We start from the raw sequence: 17,366 nt of genomic DNA, 5'->3' as shown, positions 1-17,366 counted from the left end.
CATCAGAAGGAGAACCACTAGCAGATCAGATCAACAACATGCACCTTAAAAAAATTTATACATAAAGTTATATCGAGCATCAGGCTCCCATACATATCGACAAAAACACCAAAAACATTCAGATAAAATGTCCTGAAGAAATTACAAAAAATAAAAAAAGTAAAGAGAAAAATCATGCATCCAAATAGTGAACAACCACTCTGGTGGCACCTTGGGTAAGTACGATGGTGAAAACTTGGCAAACAAGTGCCACTCGTAAAGGCTATGGCTCCATTATCTTTCAGACTTGTTGCGATCACATTCATATCATTCACTTGTCCATCCATCCAAACCATGGCTTGTCATTGATCTGCAATTAAGGATAGTACTTCATGTGTCTTGCATCCCACTTTTTCAGAGTCATGCCTAAAACTGGGGGCAATACCCTTAACCTATTTGATGGAAGTGGATTCTGCATTACTTGTGATTCATTGATTCTTCATTCCAAACTATCTCACAAAATACCAAAAACATTCAAAAATATCTCACAAAATACCAAAAACATTCAAAACTATCTCACAAAATACCAAAAACATTCAAAAACAACCACAAGATCCAAAAACATCGGAAAACATCAAAAATACCAAAAACATGGCAACACATTGTACATACTCATCCGAGCAAATACCAAACAAGCATTGAAAAATACTCGCACGATGATCACTTCTCAAAATTGACCAAACAATCAACATCAACACTCAAACTGTCTTCAACAATGATACATCCTTCCTTACCAAAACAAAGACAAGATGACATTTTCTTTGACAAGAAAATTATGTTTTAAGCTATCAAATACCTAGTTGATTTGTGGATTATTCATTTGTTTATATATATCAGGTTCCTACAACATTGTTTGTGTATCTTCTGCGATTTCTTCCGATGAAGTTCTGGGGCATGTACTAATGGTGTCTAGGTGGGAAGTTCACTAAGCTATGTGATCATAGGCAAAATACAGTCATAGATCACTACGGCTTGCTGACTATAGCGTATACCTCGACCATATGAGCATGAACCATTACCAAGGATCCATATTCTTTATTCTTTATGTATATACTGTCTGCTTATAGGTACAATGCTCTTTCTTTGGTTCCTCCTACCTCATCCAAATTGGATAAAGGTTTTTGTCTCTTATTATGGTATGAACTTGTCTCAGGATATGATCAGCCCAAGATCAAGGAGGACAATCCAAGTCATGCATGAAAGGAGATGATCCTTGTCTGTTCCGCAAGCAATACTCCGGTCCACTTGACCCATTATATCAAGTTGTTTGTATTAACTTGCTATATCAAAATCCATGTAAGGAATACTTAGGTCATCTTGAATCATTATGTCAAGTTGCTTGTATTTCCTTACAACATTTTAAAAGCTCGATGATGAAAAATAAAGCACTATGGATCGTCATTTCATCTCATCTATTTATATTGCATTCCATTGCATACTGTCCATCCATTTACTCACTTATTTACATAAGTTTGCATGTCAAATGTGAACAAAGTTAAAAATGAGCAATTGTGCAAAAATTGAGCTGGTTTTGGATACGATCGCGACAGAGTACTCTGATACATCATCAAGTGCACCATGCAAAGTCTAAAAAACAACCTTGCATTCCTCTATCATCATCCCATCATCATCTCATTACATTTTAGTTGCATTTGCATTATTCTTTAGCCATTCATTAGTATGCATTTAATATCATTTAGTTGCACTTACCACATATAGTTCATTCTCATTTCCTTACATTAGTATCGTTGTATCCTTTCATTATTACCCTCATAACATTTAGATTCACTTGCATAGATAATTATACTTATTTTGCATTTCCTACCATGATTACTCATTACTATACATTCATTTAAACATCCATTAGTGATCATCATTTATCATCATTTCCACACTTATGTATCATACATTTGTTTAGGTTTTCATAAATTGCATACATTCATTTATCTCTTCAATAGTTAAAATGCATTCATTCATCCATTTTATCTCACTAAGGATTCATTAGATTGCATTTATTACCCCTAAGGCACAGTTATTTTTATTAAACATGAGTTGCATTATCATCACATTATCATTTTTCCTTCATCATATTTAGGCATTTAGAATCATAAAACATTGGTTCCTACATTATAGCATATGCATTCATTTAGAAATCATCATTTAAACATTTGTACTTTACATTTGTTTATCCATGTTACATTTATTTTTAACCATCTAAATGCATCTACATAAATAAATCATTCATTCAAAAGCATTACATTAACATCATTACATCTTGTTATCATTATCCCATCATTGTGCTAATATAAGGTACAAACTACTATCTACACCATCATAAATCATCATTTTGTTATGCACACATAAGCATCATGTCATTGCATACATCTAGCATTTTATCCCAAAAACCATCAAAATGCATGCATACATAAAACCTATATCCACATGATTAGCATCCAACATCATACAACAAATGCATATAGACATCATGTAAAGATAAATCATCATAAAAATATGCATATAGGAATCATCTCATAAACACATACATATAGAAAAGTACAAATCACCATCAAGCATAAACATCCATAACATGTCATCAAAATACATATCATCACAAAAATATGGGATCTCCTCATATATATCATCTCATGTATAAGAGTATAATAAAGTCTACAAAATCAGCTACCAAGAGCCATCCAAGACATAGTCCAAAATGACAATATAAATACATGCATGCAAAATTCTCTCTCAGATGCCACTCTGACCAGATGCTGCACCACCATCACCACCTACTCCCCCACTAGTCCCTGCACCATCCGATCTCTCTCTCCGTGGAGGCCCCATCATACCCCCACTAGCTCTTGCACCACCTGACACCTCTCTCCGTCATGGACCCATCACACCCCCACTGCTTTGCATCCTCTAAGACCACTCTGATCTGGCCTGTCGTATCTGTGAATAGCTCAGTGCTCGCTGACTAGCTGGTACCACCTGCTCATATAATCCCCGCCAATACTCTATCTCAGCCTGTGCCCGTCCAAACTGTCTCATCACCTCCCCAGTAGGACCCTGTGCTCCTATTCCAACCTGGACTCTCTCTTGCAGCTCCGCTAATCTCTCCACCGCACCATCCCTCTCCCGCAGCACTACAGTCAGCTCCGACTTTCATACAAATAGCTGCACATCTCTAGCTGCAACCTCCGCCTCTAGATCCTCTACCTATGTCTCGGCTGCTATCAGTCGAGTCTGCAAATGTAATATTAGATGATCCCGAAGATCACCACCCCCTATGGCTCCCTCCCCTCTATCTATCGGTATCTCCCTCTACATACCTCGACCACCTAATCTGACTTCTCCCAGCATCAACGGTCCCTGTGATATCCGCAATGGCAAACCGCCTCTCCCTCTTCGCTAGACTCGACCACCTAAAAAACCTCCTCCACCACCTCCACCATCCCCCCCTCCTCCTCCTCCACCGCCACCTCCTCCATCACCACCATCCCCTCTACCTCCTCCATCTACCATCGCATATACTCCTCCGATACCCCTACATCTACCACCCTCGGTCGTATATCCCATGGCCTCGCCTGTAACATCCAGAACTCTGCCAATGCCTGATCATAGGGTAGTACTGGCCCCCATGCATATCTCTCTCGTATTACCCTAGCATACTCCCCTGATCCCCTAGGCACTCCATGTTGTCATCCAAATTGTCTCATCACTTTGCCCGACACCTATCTCTCTACATGGTAGCATGTCCTCCCAATGAGGAATCGGGTCATAAATACATAAGGCAATGCCTCCGCATCATCCTCCCAGGGCTCACACTCTATATACGGCCTCCAAATAACTGTATCCATGTCATCTAGCACCCGCTGCCACCACTCTAACTTCCCTAAGTGGGGCTGACTCATCATACCGCTATACATAAACATATAGGACTGGTCAACTGCCCAGAATCTAAGACTCACTGGTCGAGTAACTGGTAAGTGCTCCCATGCCCATATATGCAGCAACATCACTCCCACTACCAATGAGCCCCTCCCGTGGTACACTACCTCATGCAGCTCCTGATACAGGTGTGCTAACATGTACGGTCCTCAGGCAAATCGGGTCCCCTCTGTCATCATCTACTCAATAACCTGTCCCCAACCAACGGCCAAACCATGTGATCGTCTATCAGGACACAGTAGCCCCCCAACAATCCCTGACAACATTGTTGGTAATGGCTTGTACAAAGCAGCAATATCCTCCCAGGCTATGGAGCCATCATCAATATAGACATCCTCATCGAAAAATCTTTGTACCGCCAAGGTACCCCACGCTCTATCATAGGTGACCAGCTCCCCTTAAATCAGAATATGCAGGATGTGCCATACATCCTCTAGTGTCACTGTCATCTCCCCCTACGCCAAGTGAAACGTGCATGTCTCACTATGTCAGTGCTCTACCAAGGCTTTCATCAAACCGTGATTCATTTGAATCACGAGCATATGCATAATGTCGTACAGCCCAGTCGCTGCAATGTAATCAATCTCGGCCTCTATCAGCCGATCATGCAACTCTTGTGTGGCGGGATGTCTCTCGCGCAACTGTAAGACGCGCAGATCCTCCTGCACAAGTGCATCAACCATCATCATCAGTTGTTTTGTTTCAAACTTTCTAAAGTTTAAACCTAGACTATCAACAGATACTTTGATCCAGTATCTTCGGGTCTCAACAAGTAAGCAATCATGGCACACTTAGACTTCAACAAGCATTTATCCTAATGACCTAAGTCTCATTAGGGTTGCTATGGTTCAAAACAACTCTCACTCCACATCTCCATCCATTCATCATTGTCATCTGAAGATTATCTGATCAAAACACTGGGGCATCTATCTTTCTACACAAAAGCGTTATTTCCCATACAAAAGCGCTATTTCCCACCAAAAGCACTAATCACCTAACAAAAGCGCTCAATCATCTATCCCACAACGCTTAAACTACAAAAGCGCTACAACATCTAGACAATAGCGCTGCTTGACATCAAACGCGCTCAACCAACTAGGCAATAGCACTCAAACAACAATAGCGCTATACTAACTATGTAAAAGTGCCACTCCATAGCAAAAGCGCTCAATCCAACATACAAAAGTGCCCAACACACAAAAGCGCTAAAACAACTATTCAACAATGCTAAAACTAACAAAAGCGCTCAAAAGACTACGCAATAGCGCCATTACGATACAATAGCGCTAATTCATTGGACAAAAGCCCCAAAACATAGTTTCAACGCTATTGTCTCGACTCAGCTTGGACTCAGCCAAAAACATATAAAAAATGCATAAAATTCAAAATTTCAAATTTGCATACCCTTGGTCCATAGTCATCTGGCTGCTGGAATCGTCGGACTCGCTCAAATCGGTGCTCTGCTACTGGTACCGGCATCCTGACTACTGTTTGTTCCTCCAAAATGTCACTATCAGAGCTCTAATTTCACTATGGTTGCAATAACAAATGAGCATGTTTTCACCCCTTTCTCTCCATATAAACCCTTCATCGTACCCCTAACTTTCCCCCGCTCACCGTCGTGGTCCCCGTGAACTTCCCGAACCTCCCATTTCTCCATTTATCTCCGATTTCTTCTATTTTTCACCAGTATTACTAACTTCTTCTCTTCTATCACCCTGCCAATTTTCATTCTTTTTCGAGAGATCGCCTGATTTTTCAAAAAAAATCGGCCCATCTCTCAAGGCAACATACCACCCATTAAATTAATATTTTATGGGGCATTTCTTCACACCTATTTTTCTTTCTTTGAAACAAGGCGATAAACCGCACCATCTCAAAAAGAGGCAAATGTAGTCACATAAATCTGTCCAATTTAATTAAATGAATATTCCTTATTTGTTTGATAAAAAATCCACTAACCATCAGTTAATTAAATTAATATTTAATTAATTCACTATTCAAACATTCTCCTATTAATTAAATAAATTATTCAATTTATTTTAATTAATTCATTAAATCAAATTCAAAATCAATTAAATGAATAAATCATATTTATTTTATTTAATCTCCTTTTCCTCTTTTAAATAAATTAAATAAAACATTTATTTAAATCATTTATCCCCCCCACTTGCATTTTCCTACAAATGCAACTTGCACACATTTATTGAAATAAATGAATTTTATTTTAAATAAAATCCTATTTTCCCTCACCCACCAAATCCACTTGCAAGCCTAAACCCCTTCTAGATTCTTCTAAACCCTTCCTAATTAGCCTAATCCATCCCCTAATTATTGTCACATTCCTAAGCAATTTGAAGTCACTTCTCAAAGACTTCAAAGTCTTTGAAAAATATTAAATGCTTTGTGTGTTCAACAATTTAACCTCCAAAGTCTTCCAAAACAATTAATAGCTCTTACATAACCATTTATGGTTTATTCAACTTGCACTCATGTGTCTCCTCAAGCATTTATTGCTTTGACCATGGTTATCCCTTTTGCCTTGCACAAGAGTTTATCTATTGGATAAAAACTTTATTCTTTGAATAAAGAATTTATTCATTCAACCTAACCTTGACCTTAACTCCCAAGTTAACTCTCAGGTCATGTCAAGCTTTTAATGCTTATTCCCTCTCCTCTCAACCTATCTCACATTAACACTTGTCATCCTGGGATTGGGTTGAAAGCCTTCATATGGATTGAATATCATTCAATCCTGACCCTTGTTGAGATTACTCAATCTCAACCATCCATTGCTCCATTTTTTCTATAAATAGAGCCAATTTCTTCATAATCCAAATCCTGAAAACTTGTATGCATCTAAGTTATAGAGAATTTTAGAGAGCATTTAGCATAAATCACTAATATCTTGTCGTTTTGGTTTAAAATAAATCATTTTAGCATCATAGCATTTAGTATTAGCAAATTCACATTTAGAGTAAATACTTCAATCTCAAACCTCCATAAGCATCCATAGTGCAAAAAGTTGTTGAGAGCTACACTAGTTTGGAACTTGGAGATGAGAGGAACAAAGGAGGAGCTAAGAGCATGTTAGGAGGCATTTGGAGATGTCTCACCATATTTACTTTTCTAGTTAAATATTCTCTCATACTTTTGGTATCTCTTTTGATATGCCTGTTTAGGATAATCTTTTGTGGCTAACACTAACGTTTTGCTCTTGTGTCTGTGTGTTGTCATCGAACAGATTTTCTAACTCTTTTTGCAGAGCATCAAATATAATCTTGCATTTTCTAGTGCAAATGTAATTATGCTTTGATTACTAACATAATCCTTAAATTTTGCTCGCAAGCCTACTATATATCTTCTCACAAGTCTAATATAATGATCTTCAAATCTACACATAAATCTCCTTCAAAAATCTGCTATAATTTACTCTCGAATCTTGTCTAAACAAAATCTCCTTCCAAGTCGACTATTAGAGTTTGATTCTTCATTGCTTCAGATATGCTCATGCATGACAAGATAACCCCGAATTGCTTCTATTGTTTGTTTGATTGTCTCTGCTATATGGGTGCTTCTACTGGATTATCAATTGTGTCCTCTTGCCCTCCTTTCCTTCCAACAGAGTGTTTCTATATATATTCTTCAATTAGGAAGGAAAGGTTATGCCCTTTCTAGCAATCATGGCTCTTGAAAAGGGGTGCCCTTTCACATTGTCTTTTCTACTTCTTAAATAATTGGTGTTTGTATATAGTTGTTAATATAGACAAATTCATGCTTTTTTTGTTTATGATTTATTTATGCTTATGTCTGCTCTTAAAACTCAGAATGATATTACAATGGATGAATGCCCAAATGAGTCTCAACATAACTCTTATTTATACCTTTCAATTAACATTCCTTCATCAAAGGTTGCAACTTTTCTAAGTGGGTCATCTTGCAACAAATTTAATTAAATATTTTTTATCATTCCCAAACCTTGTCCAAAGTCGGGCACTCAATAATGGAGGTCAGCCCTAGCAAAGTAAATTTAATTTAATTTAAAACAAAGACAAGTTGGTGATATAAGTCTGATTTCATTCATCTAGACTTGAGTTGGCCCTCCTTGATCACCCCAAATAGTAATTGCCTTTATCTCTAGTCGGCCCTTTGCATTTGTTTAATCATTTTCACTAAGCTATATAAATTTGTGACTGGATTTAAAACTATTGCGACCAAGGGTTTAAGATTGTTGCGACTAGGGTTTTTAAACTACTAAGACCAAGGAGCATGACATAGGATATGTTTTTGTCGATAACTCTCAATAACATAATCAAGAGTTAGAAATTGGCAAGGTTGCTCATTTAGGATAAGTTTTCTATCATCTTTAGAGATGAAGAACAAAAGTTTTTGATTCCCCTTTTGGCATCACTTATATTTGTAAAAGTCTGATTTGGTTGACCCAACATTTGCACAATATCATGGATATCTCTTTGCGTTAAAGCAAGGGTGATCTTAACACGTATTAATATGAGGATTAGAAGCATGATACACATCTATGGCCTTAAATGCCATGCTTTTCTAAAATGAATTTATATCTTTTTGGTCCAGTTTCGTTATTCTCATATTCTATAACTAGACCAATCAAAGGGTTCCTCTTTATTTATAATAGACCATACATAGAATAGATATCTAGGATTGACCATACATAGAACAACTATCTAGGGTGAATGGTAATACAAAATAGAGATCTTGTGATGTTAAGAATGTACTTACTAAATCCTAATTGTTTGTGTGACAGTTGTACCTTAACACAATTGTTCGAGAGAAGGTGTAATGTTATGAGTTTGACTGTTTAATATTCATAAAGAAGCTTGACATAGTGACAAATCACTATGTACAATCTAGTTTTGTACTTTATTAGGTTTTAGTACTTGTTTCAATCTTGAACATGATCTTAGTGATGTTTCACTGTGTGATAATGGTAAGCAGATTTGGGAAATGATACTCATTGTTTAGAGTTAGAAAATGGAAGGGCTTCAAGAATGAAGATTATCATGTATGGATTATGACTACAATAGTGGAATATATAATACCCTGAATAATGTTTACTCCACCATTACACATTGTTCATGATTGGTGTACAAAGATGTCTAGATTTATTGCTCCATAAGTTGTGGGATAATTATGTCTAAGTCAATAGTTATGAGACCTTATGACAATTGGTGAGATAATTTTTCAAAAATGTATAGAGGTTGTGTCATTTAAAGAACATGAAAGATATTTGATCCTAATAGGTCTAGACAATGTGAAAAGTTAATAATGACTACACTTGATGTCAATATTGTCTATATAAAGAATAATTGATACTACTTGAATTTCTTGTTGATACATTGGACATGACTAAATTACCATCTAACTTAGAGACTGGGATGTCTTGCTTTGAAGAAGAGATCCAGATACATTAGGAACTTCGTACTACAAGATTTTGGTAATGCCCAATATTTTCCCTGTACACATGATGCTTTTACATTACAACAAATTCTATAAGCTTGCCAAGCTATGTATTTGAACTTTAGGCAATAAGGATTCAATCAGGTGGATTTCAGAAGAGGACTACTAATGCTAGTGATAGTAGTATGAACAAGAATAATGGTAAAGATGATAACTTTCTAATGTTCAACTTATTATTAGTCACGAGGGGGAGGGGGGGAACATGCCCTAAAATATTACATCATCATTTTCTATTAAATTCTAATTGAAATGTCCCCTATCGGGGCACACCTGATTTTTGCCCAAAAGTAATAATTCCAACAATACAATTTGTTTACAAATAGTATTCTATTACTAAATCATATAATAGCTATTGAACTTAAGAGTCAATGAACAATTAACATCAATGAAATGATAAACAACATCACCAATTTAGATCCATTCTATATTTTCACTTCCACCAACCAGCCATATTAGGGATTGGAGGGGAAAGCACGATAGGGTGCTTGGAAACTATTTGTTGTGACTAAGCCCAAGGGGGAAAACACCCAACCAATATAATTATCCCCTTGGCCCACAAGTGGTCAAACCTCCAACCCATCCAACTTGGGGTGGTTTGTTGAGACATGGACCAACTAGGACTCTAACCTAGGACCTTCCATACGCTGCTGGAGTGCTCTACCACTGAGCTACTGGCCCCTCTTGGACCAGTCCATCGTCGATCCGGGTGTGGCTTATTTCCAACACCAACACCCCCCCTTAAGCCACACCTCTCGTGTGCTTGGGGCTCCTAGCCTGGACCTGGCTTTGAAAATCAAAAAGAGAAGATAACTCCCAAAACTATGTCCTCTACTCAGCACTTACAAGCCATGCATCAAATAAGTCTAACTCTTGGGTGATTGACAGCAGTTCATCCAGACACATTACAAGGTTTAGAGAAGTGTTAGACTCCATGGCAGAGGATAATGAAGAGGAAGTAACCATCGAAGATGATTCCTCACATCCAGTTAGAGGAATTGGTTCCTGCACCATCAAACTGAAGAAAGGCATATGATTGCAACTCGAATGAGTATTGTATGTCCCCGACATCAAGATAAATCTAGTCTCCATATCAGCCCTAGAAGATAATGGATACAGAGTAACCTTCATGGAGAACAAGGTGTTGGCTTGGCCAAAAAATTCTTCCATCAAGAAAGCTAAAGTCATTGGTCAAAGACAAGGCTATTTGTATGAGCTATGCACAGAGCCCAACCTAGCCCTGATTCACAAAGCAAAAAATGCAAATGAGGTCTGGCATAGAAGACTAGGCCACCTGAATTATAGAGCTTTGTCATCTATGGGAAACCTTGTCATAGGTTTACCTAAGTTGCAACAATATCATTCAGAGGCATGCAAGGGATGTGCCCTAGGTAAAAATATCAAGGGTGCCTTCCATAATAGTACTAGGAAAACAAGCAAAGTATTAGAGTTAGTTCATTCTGATGTATGTGGACCTATGTCCGCTCCCTCTCTAGGAGGATGTTTGTATTATGTAATATTTGTTGAGACATGGACCAGCTAGGACTCTAACCTAGGACCTTCCATACGCTGCTGGAGTGCTCTACCACTGAGCTACTGGCCCCTCTTGGACCAGTCCATCGTCAGTCCGGGTGTGGCTTATTTCCAACACCAACATGGTCCACTTACATTGTGGGAACCAATCTACTACCTCTTCGTAGCATATTTCCTTCTAAATCACAAATATAATTGCTTGTAGGATGACAAATTGATTAATCTATTAATTATAGGAATTTAGATATATTGATAATTCAAATTAATAAATAAATCAAATATTCATAAGAGATATAATAGACAATAGACTTCACGACATTTTCATACCAAATACTTGCTTAAATAAAAAGGTTGCTTTCCCTGAATGCAAATTATGTATATGAATTTTGATCTTATTGGATCTCTTAATTCATTATCCCTTGCAGTAATTAATTATTCTAATTCAAAGCTAGAATAATTCTCTTAAATTTTGTACTTTACTTATTTCATATGTTGATTTTCTTATCTGCTATTTTTTTCTTTTATTCAATCAAATATGATTCCACGATGTCTTTTACCCAATGGAAATCCTCCTTTTATATCTTCCTTTTGCATGTGGTCATGACCTTTTAGTTTGGAGAGATACAACCCTACAAGGAATTGTTGTCCCTTTTCAAGTGTTATGTAACGGCTACGATTAATTAAGGTAATCGACTAGCAATTACAAAAAGGTTGGTCGACTAGCATTTAATAAGTGTTATTCTTCAATGACCCGAACAGTATTTAGGAGCGTATGATTCAAGGAAATATTTGTTTTTCCTTCTTTGTTATTTAGTTACCTTCTTATGATGGGGCATGACAGATACACTAGCAAGGGATATAATACTAACCTCTCCCCCTAATTTCTACCTAACCATGTGCACATTCCCTAATTCATAATTGAGTGGGGTTAACCCACTTCAAATCCAACAAAATCTCATCCTACATACTCAACCTTTATCTATATCGCCTTTTGAAAAAGACCCCGTGTACATGGAGACATGGGCTCTTTCCCTCAAAGACATAAAAGGGAATAAGAAATTCTCCAATTGTTCCTTTTGAGTAAAGTAGACAAAAATTGCCTTTTTGGCAAATCTTCTAAAGGTACTCCTATGTGTTGTGATGTATTCACACATCGCCCCATTGCAAATGGGGACCCCTACTTTTTGCTTTTGGGGGTTTTTAGAGGTTTGTCTGTTAGCCTTTGCCTTTTGAGTGTTGTCAGGGGGATTGCTGGATAGAAGGCTTTGCTTGAGCAAGGGTTAGTCCACGGGGCCCCAGAATTAGGGTTTCTTTGAGAGTCTTCCTTAGGGCCTGGTTTTGCTCTTGTAGCTAATTATGTCTTGCTTGGTGAGTGAGTATCATTCTTCAAGGTCCAAGACTAGGTCAAGTTGATGAGTGATGAAGTCTGGAATGTCCTGATCCTGAAATCTGGTTGTCTGGAATGTCCTAATCCTGAAATTTGGCTAAGTCTGGAATGTCCTGATCCTAAAATTTGACTGTCTGGAAAACTAAAGAATCCTCCAAAAACTAGATTTTGCAATATAACTCCTGGAGGTTCGAAACCACTCTCAAACATCCTGACAGTATATATGGAATATAACTTAAAGTATAAGACTTAAATGTTATATTCCATAAAATGATCTTGATAGAGAGACCAAAATGTCAAATTTCGCTCCTAACCCTTCCAAAGGGTCCAAAGCGAATTTCGCTCCTGACCCTTCCAAAGGGTCTAGGGCGAAATTCTCCATAAGACATTCTACTTTAACCAAAACCTAGAACTAACGCATTCCCAGGCTTGATTGAAGGTAAAAACGCTTGTTTGAATGAAGAAATGTGAAAATGAAGTCAGGATCTTGGCCAAGAATAGGGATTTCGCTCCTGACCCTTCCAAAGGGTCCAGAGCGAAAATCCTTGAAGACCTAAAATTCTCACTTATCAAGGCCAAATTTCTAGTTCCTAAGGCATGTTTGAAGGTATTTTTGAATGTTCTAGCCTTGTCAAGATTGAAAGATGAAGGATTTTAGTCAAGAAGATGAATTTTGCTCCTGACCCTTCTAGAGGGTCCAGAGTGAAATTCTTGAAAACACTCATTTTTCCTTTAGCAAGAGTCAAGACCAAGGTGGAGATGCATGAGGAAGGATCTATGTTTGCCTCCCAAAGAGGATGAGAGTAGGAAAAGTCAAGGATCCAACCTAAAACATGATTTTTGCTCCTGACCCTTCCAAAGGGTCTAGAGCGAAAATCTTTGTAGCTCTCATTTCCTTTCAAATTTTGACTAAGTGTTGGTTTCTAGGGCATGTTGGGGAATGAATTGGTATGTTCTTGCCTTGAGATAGAGTTGATTGATTTTGAAGAACAAGATTTTGGCCTAAAGGAGAATTTCGCTCTTGACCCTTCCAAAGGGTCCAGAGCGAAATTCATCATAAACTTCATTGGCTACCTTGTTTGACCTTGAAACCTTCTTCCTCAGGTGGAAAATGATCTAAGTTTGCTTCTTGAAGTGGTTTGAAGTTTGAAATGTGAGTAATCTAGCCTAGAATGAGATTTTTGCTTCTGACCCTTCCAAAGGGTCCAGAGTGAAAATCCTCCTAAAGCTCATTTCCTCCTAAGTTTGACCAAATTTTGATTTGCAATGCATCTTGAAGGGAAGGATGGACATCTTGTGGCCTTTGGAAATGTTTAAAAGCATTGAAATGTAAAGGATTTTGGACCAAAAGATGAATTTCGCTCTTGACCCTTCCAAACGGTCCAAAGCAAAATTCCTAAAAACACATATATTTCCATTAAAGGAGGTTTAGTCCTTGGTTTTTTATGGCGTGGATGGAAGTGAGATAGCATGTATTTTCCTCTTGAGGTTGTTTTGAATTGGAGAAATGAAGAATTTAGCCCAAAATCTTGATTTTCGCTCCTAACCCTTCCAAAGGGTCCAGAGTGAAAATCTCTTTAAGATGCATTTCCTTCCTTATTTGACTAAAATTTGATGTCCAAGGCATGATGAGAAGGAGAATGAACATGATCTTGCCTTTAAGAGTGTTTGGTAGCTATGAACTGAAGGATTTTAGCTAAGAAAGGAAATTTCGCTCCTGACCCTTCGAAAGGGTCCCGAGCGAAATTCCTTACAAGCCTACCTTTTGACCTTTCTTAGGCTTAAAACCTTGTTCCTAGGGCGAAGAAAGGTGAGATTCTACCTAGCAATGAAGTTTCAAGTTGAAAGAATGATGATTTTTGGTCAAGAATGAGATTTTCGCTTCTGACCCTTCCAAAGGGTCCAAAGCGAATTTTCTCAAAACCTCTCTTTGCTATCAATTTTGTGCTAGATGAGTGAGGGCTAAGGTAAAATCAAGAAGGAGATGCCCCTGAGAGTGACTTCAAGTTGCTAGAAATCATCAAAGTTGAAGGAATTGAGCCAAGTTAAGATTTTCGCTCCTAACCCTTCCAAAGGGTCCAGAGCGAAAATCTCGAGTTCACCTACTTTCTTTGCAAGGCAAGATTAAAATTTTGATTTTTATGGCCTAGAGAGGAGTGAGGCGAGGTGTCCTAAGTCTTGGAGGTGATTTGAAGTTGAGAGGATGGAGAAATAACCCTAAAACAAGATTTTCGCTCCTGACCCTTCTAAAGGGTCCAGAGCGAAAATCCTAAATCTACATATTCCTTTCAAATTTGTGCCAAACCATGCCTAGACCAAGGTGAAAAATGCCCTTGAGATTGCCCTTGAGTTGATTGTTGTCTCCAAAAATGATGATTTTGGGCTAGAGGAAGAAATTTGCTCCTGACTCTTCCAAAGGGTCCAGGGCAAAAATTCTTTAATCACCTTTTCTCCTTGCAAAATCAAGTCAAACTTGGGTTGGATGAGAGAAGAGAGGTGTTTCCTTGCCTTGTGAGGTGAATTCAAGATGAAATGATGGATGAACATGCTAAAAAACTTGAAAATCGCTCCTAACCCTTCCAAAGGGTCCAGGGCAAAATTGTGCAAAACCTATCTTTTCCCTCAATTTTATGCCAAATCTAGTGTGGATTAGGATCAAAGAAGGCCTTAGGAATGACTTTGACTTATCAATGATTATCAAATTTGAAGGAATTGAGCCAAAAAGTGATTTTCGCTCCTGACCCTTCCAAAGGGTCCAGAGCGAAAATCTTGAAACCACCTATTTTCGTTGCAAGTCTAGTCAAACGTTAGGTTTTCATGGCTTGGATGGGTGCGAGGAGACATGTTCTTACCTTTTGAAGTTAATTGGTGTTGAAAAATGATGGAAATTGGCCCAAACCAAGGATTTCACTCCTGACCCTTCCAAAGGGTCTAGAGCAAAAATCCTAGGATCACCTACTTTCTTTGCAAGACAAGTTAAAATTTTGATTTTTATGGCCTAGATAGGAGTGAGGCAATGTGTCCTTAGTCTTGGAGGTGAATTGAAGTCTATCAAATATGAGGAAATGAGCTCAAAACAAGAAATTCGCTCTTGACCCTTCCAAAGGGTCCAGAGCAAAAAACACTAAAACCATCCTTTTCTCCAAATTTTGTGCTAAGTCGGGCCTAGACTAGGGTAAGAGAAGCTATTTGGAATGCCTTGGAAAGATGTTTGATCACCAAAGATGCAAATTTTGAGCTAAAATTGGAATTTCGCTCCTGACCCTTCCAAAGGGTCCAGAGCGAAATTCTGGATAGGTCCTGTCCCTGGCTAGTTTTTTGAGCGAATTTGGCTTTTTAGGCCTTGTGGATATCAAACCAATGTTGCCAAGTTGGGAAGTGGATTCAATGTGAGGGAATCCAGATGAAATGAAGTGAAGAAAGTCAAATTGGGTGTGAATAGGCAAGCAAAAAGTGAATTTCGCTCCTGACCCTTCCAAAGGGTCCAGAGCGAAATTCATCAAAATCACTCTTTCCCCATTGTGTCAAGACAAGATTTTGATTCCTATGGCATGATTGAGGCTGGAGTGAGATATTCTTGCCTTGTAGGGTGAATTGAGGTAAAGGAAATGCAAAATAAACCCTAAAGAAGGAATTTCGCTCCTGACCCTTCCAAAGGGTCCAGAGCGAAATTCTTATTATCACCTAATTTGCCCATGTGAGAAGTTAAAAGGATGGATCCCTAGACTTTGTTGGACTAAAACAAGCATATGCTCACCTTCCGGAGGATTTTGGAGTGAAAAAATGGGTTAATTGAGGCCTAATCAAGAAAATCGCTCCTTACCCTTCCAAAGGGTCCAGGGCGAAATCCTTAGGGAAGCCTATTCTTCACCTTGTTTGGGCCAGGCAAAGCGCTGGTTGTGAGGTAATGTTGAAGAGAGGTCTAAATTGGGCAAAATAGCAAATTTCGCTCCTAACCCTTCCAAAGGGTCCAGGGCGAAATTCTAATAGGGCCTGTCCCTGGGGAGAATCTTGAGCAAGCTTCATTTTGATGTCTTCTTGTTGATGATTTAAGGTATAAAATGCTATGTTAGAATAAATATATTATGTGTCCTTAATCATCTTATGGTTTGTCTTGCAGATGAAAGAAGACCAGGCTAGGGCAAGGACGACCTCCTTCAGTCCAGCATCAACAAGGACGACCTTCTCCAGTCCAGCATCATCAAGGATGACCTTCTCCAATCTAGCATCATCAAGAACGACATCTTCCAGTCCAATGTTCCAAGGAAAGGTACACCATCCATCCTGCACATTGAAGACAAAGGAGGTTAAAGCAAGGGTTCGTTGAAGAGGCAGACAGTTTCAGAAGAGTTAATTAAAGTTAGCTTCTCAGCATCATCAAATTGAATATCTACCAAGTTGCAAGTGTCAAACAAGGTGGCATCCCAGTCATCACTCCTCCAATCGGATTGGTCCACCTCAGCGTGTCAAGATTCAATGTACTTGACTCATCAAAGATGGCACAAAATTCGATGTACCTACCCCGGTTATCCATTGGTCGAATATTCCAAAGAAGACGTGTCCAAATAATGCAATTATTTCATTGGCCAGAATTGAGTTTGTTGTAACAAACCCTAATTAGGGTTTTCATTGTAAGATCTCGGCCATTGATTTCAAATTGATCTGAGCCATTGAATTGTATTGTAGGCGCTATATAAGCCCTTGCTCCTCATTTGTAAAAGCTAATAGTTAATAGTTAGTCAGTAGTTAGAAGGTGAATAGTTAGAAATAGTGAATAGTTAGTTGATAGAATAGCAATTAGAGTAGAATAGAAAGAGAAGGCAAAGATTGTTGCCAAGATGTTGTTGTAAAAGGCTTGTAAAACTTCATTGAAGAAATGGTGAAATCTATGGGTCGATTCAACAATTTGCTTTGTGTAGTCAACTGGAATCATTCAGCTTAAGCTTAACTTCAATTGTCGATTCTTCAC

Source organism: Cryptomeria japonica, chromosome 5 (assembly GCF_030272615.1).
Source record: "Cryptomeria japonica chromosome 5, Sugi_1.0, whole genome shotgun sequence".
In the NCBI taxonomy this organism is placed as follows: domain Eukaryota; kingdom Viridiplantae; phylum Streptophyta; class Pinopsida; order Cupressales; family Cupressaceae; genus Cryptomeria; species Cryptomeria japonica.
The sequence above is the reverse complement of the archived record's forward strand: the minus strand, read 5'-3'. Positions refer to the sequence as shown.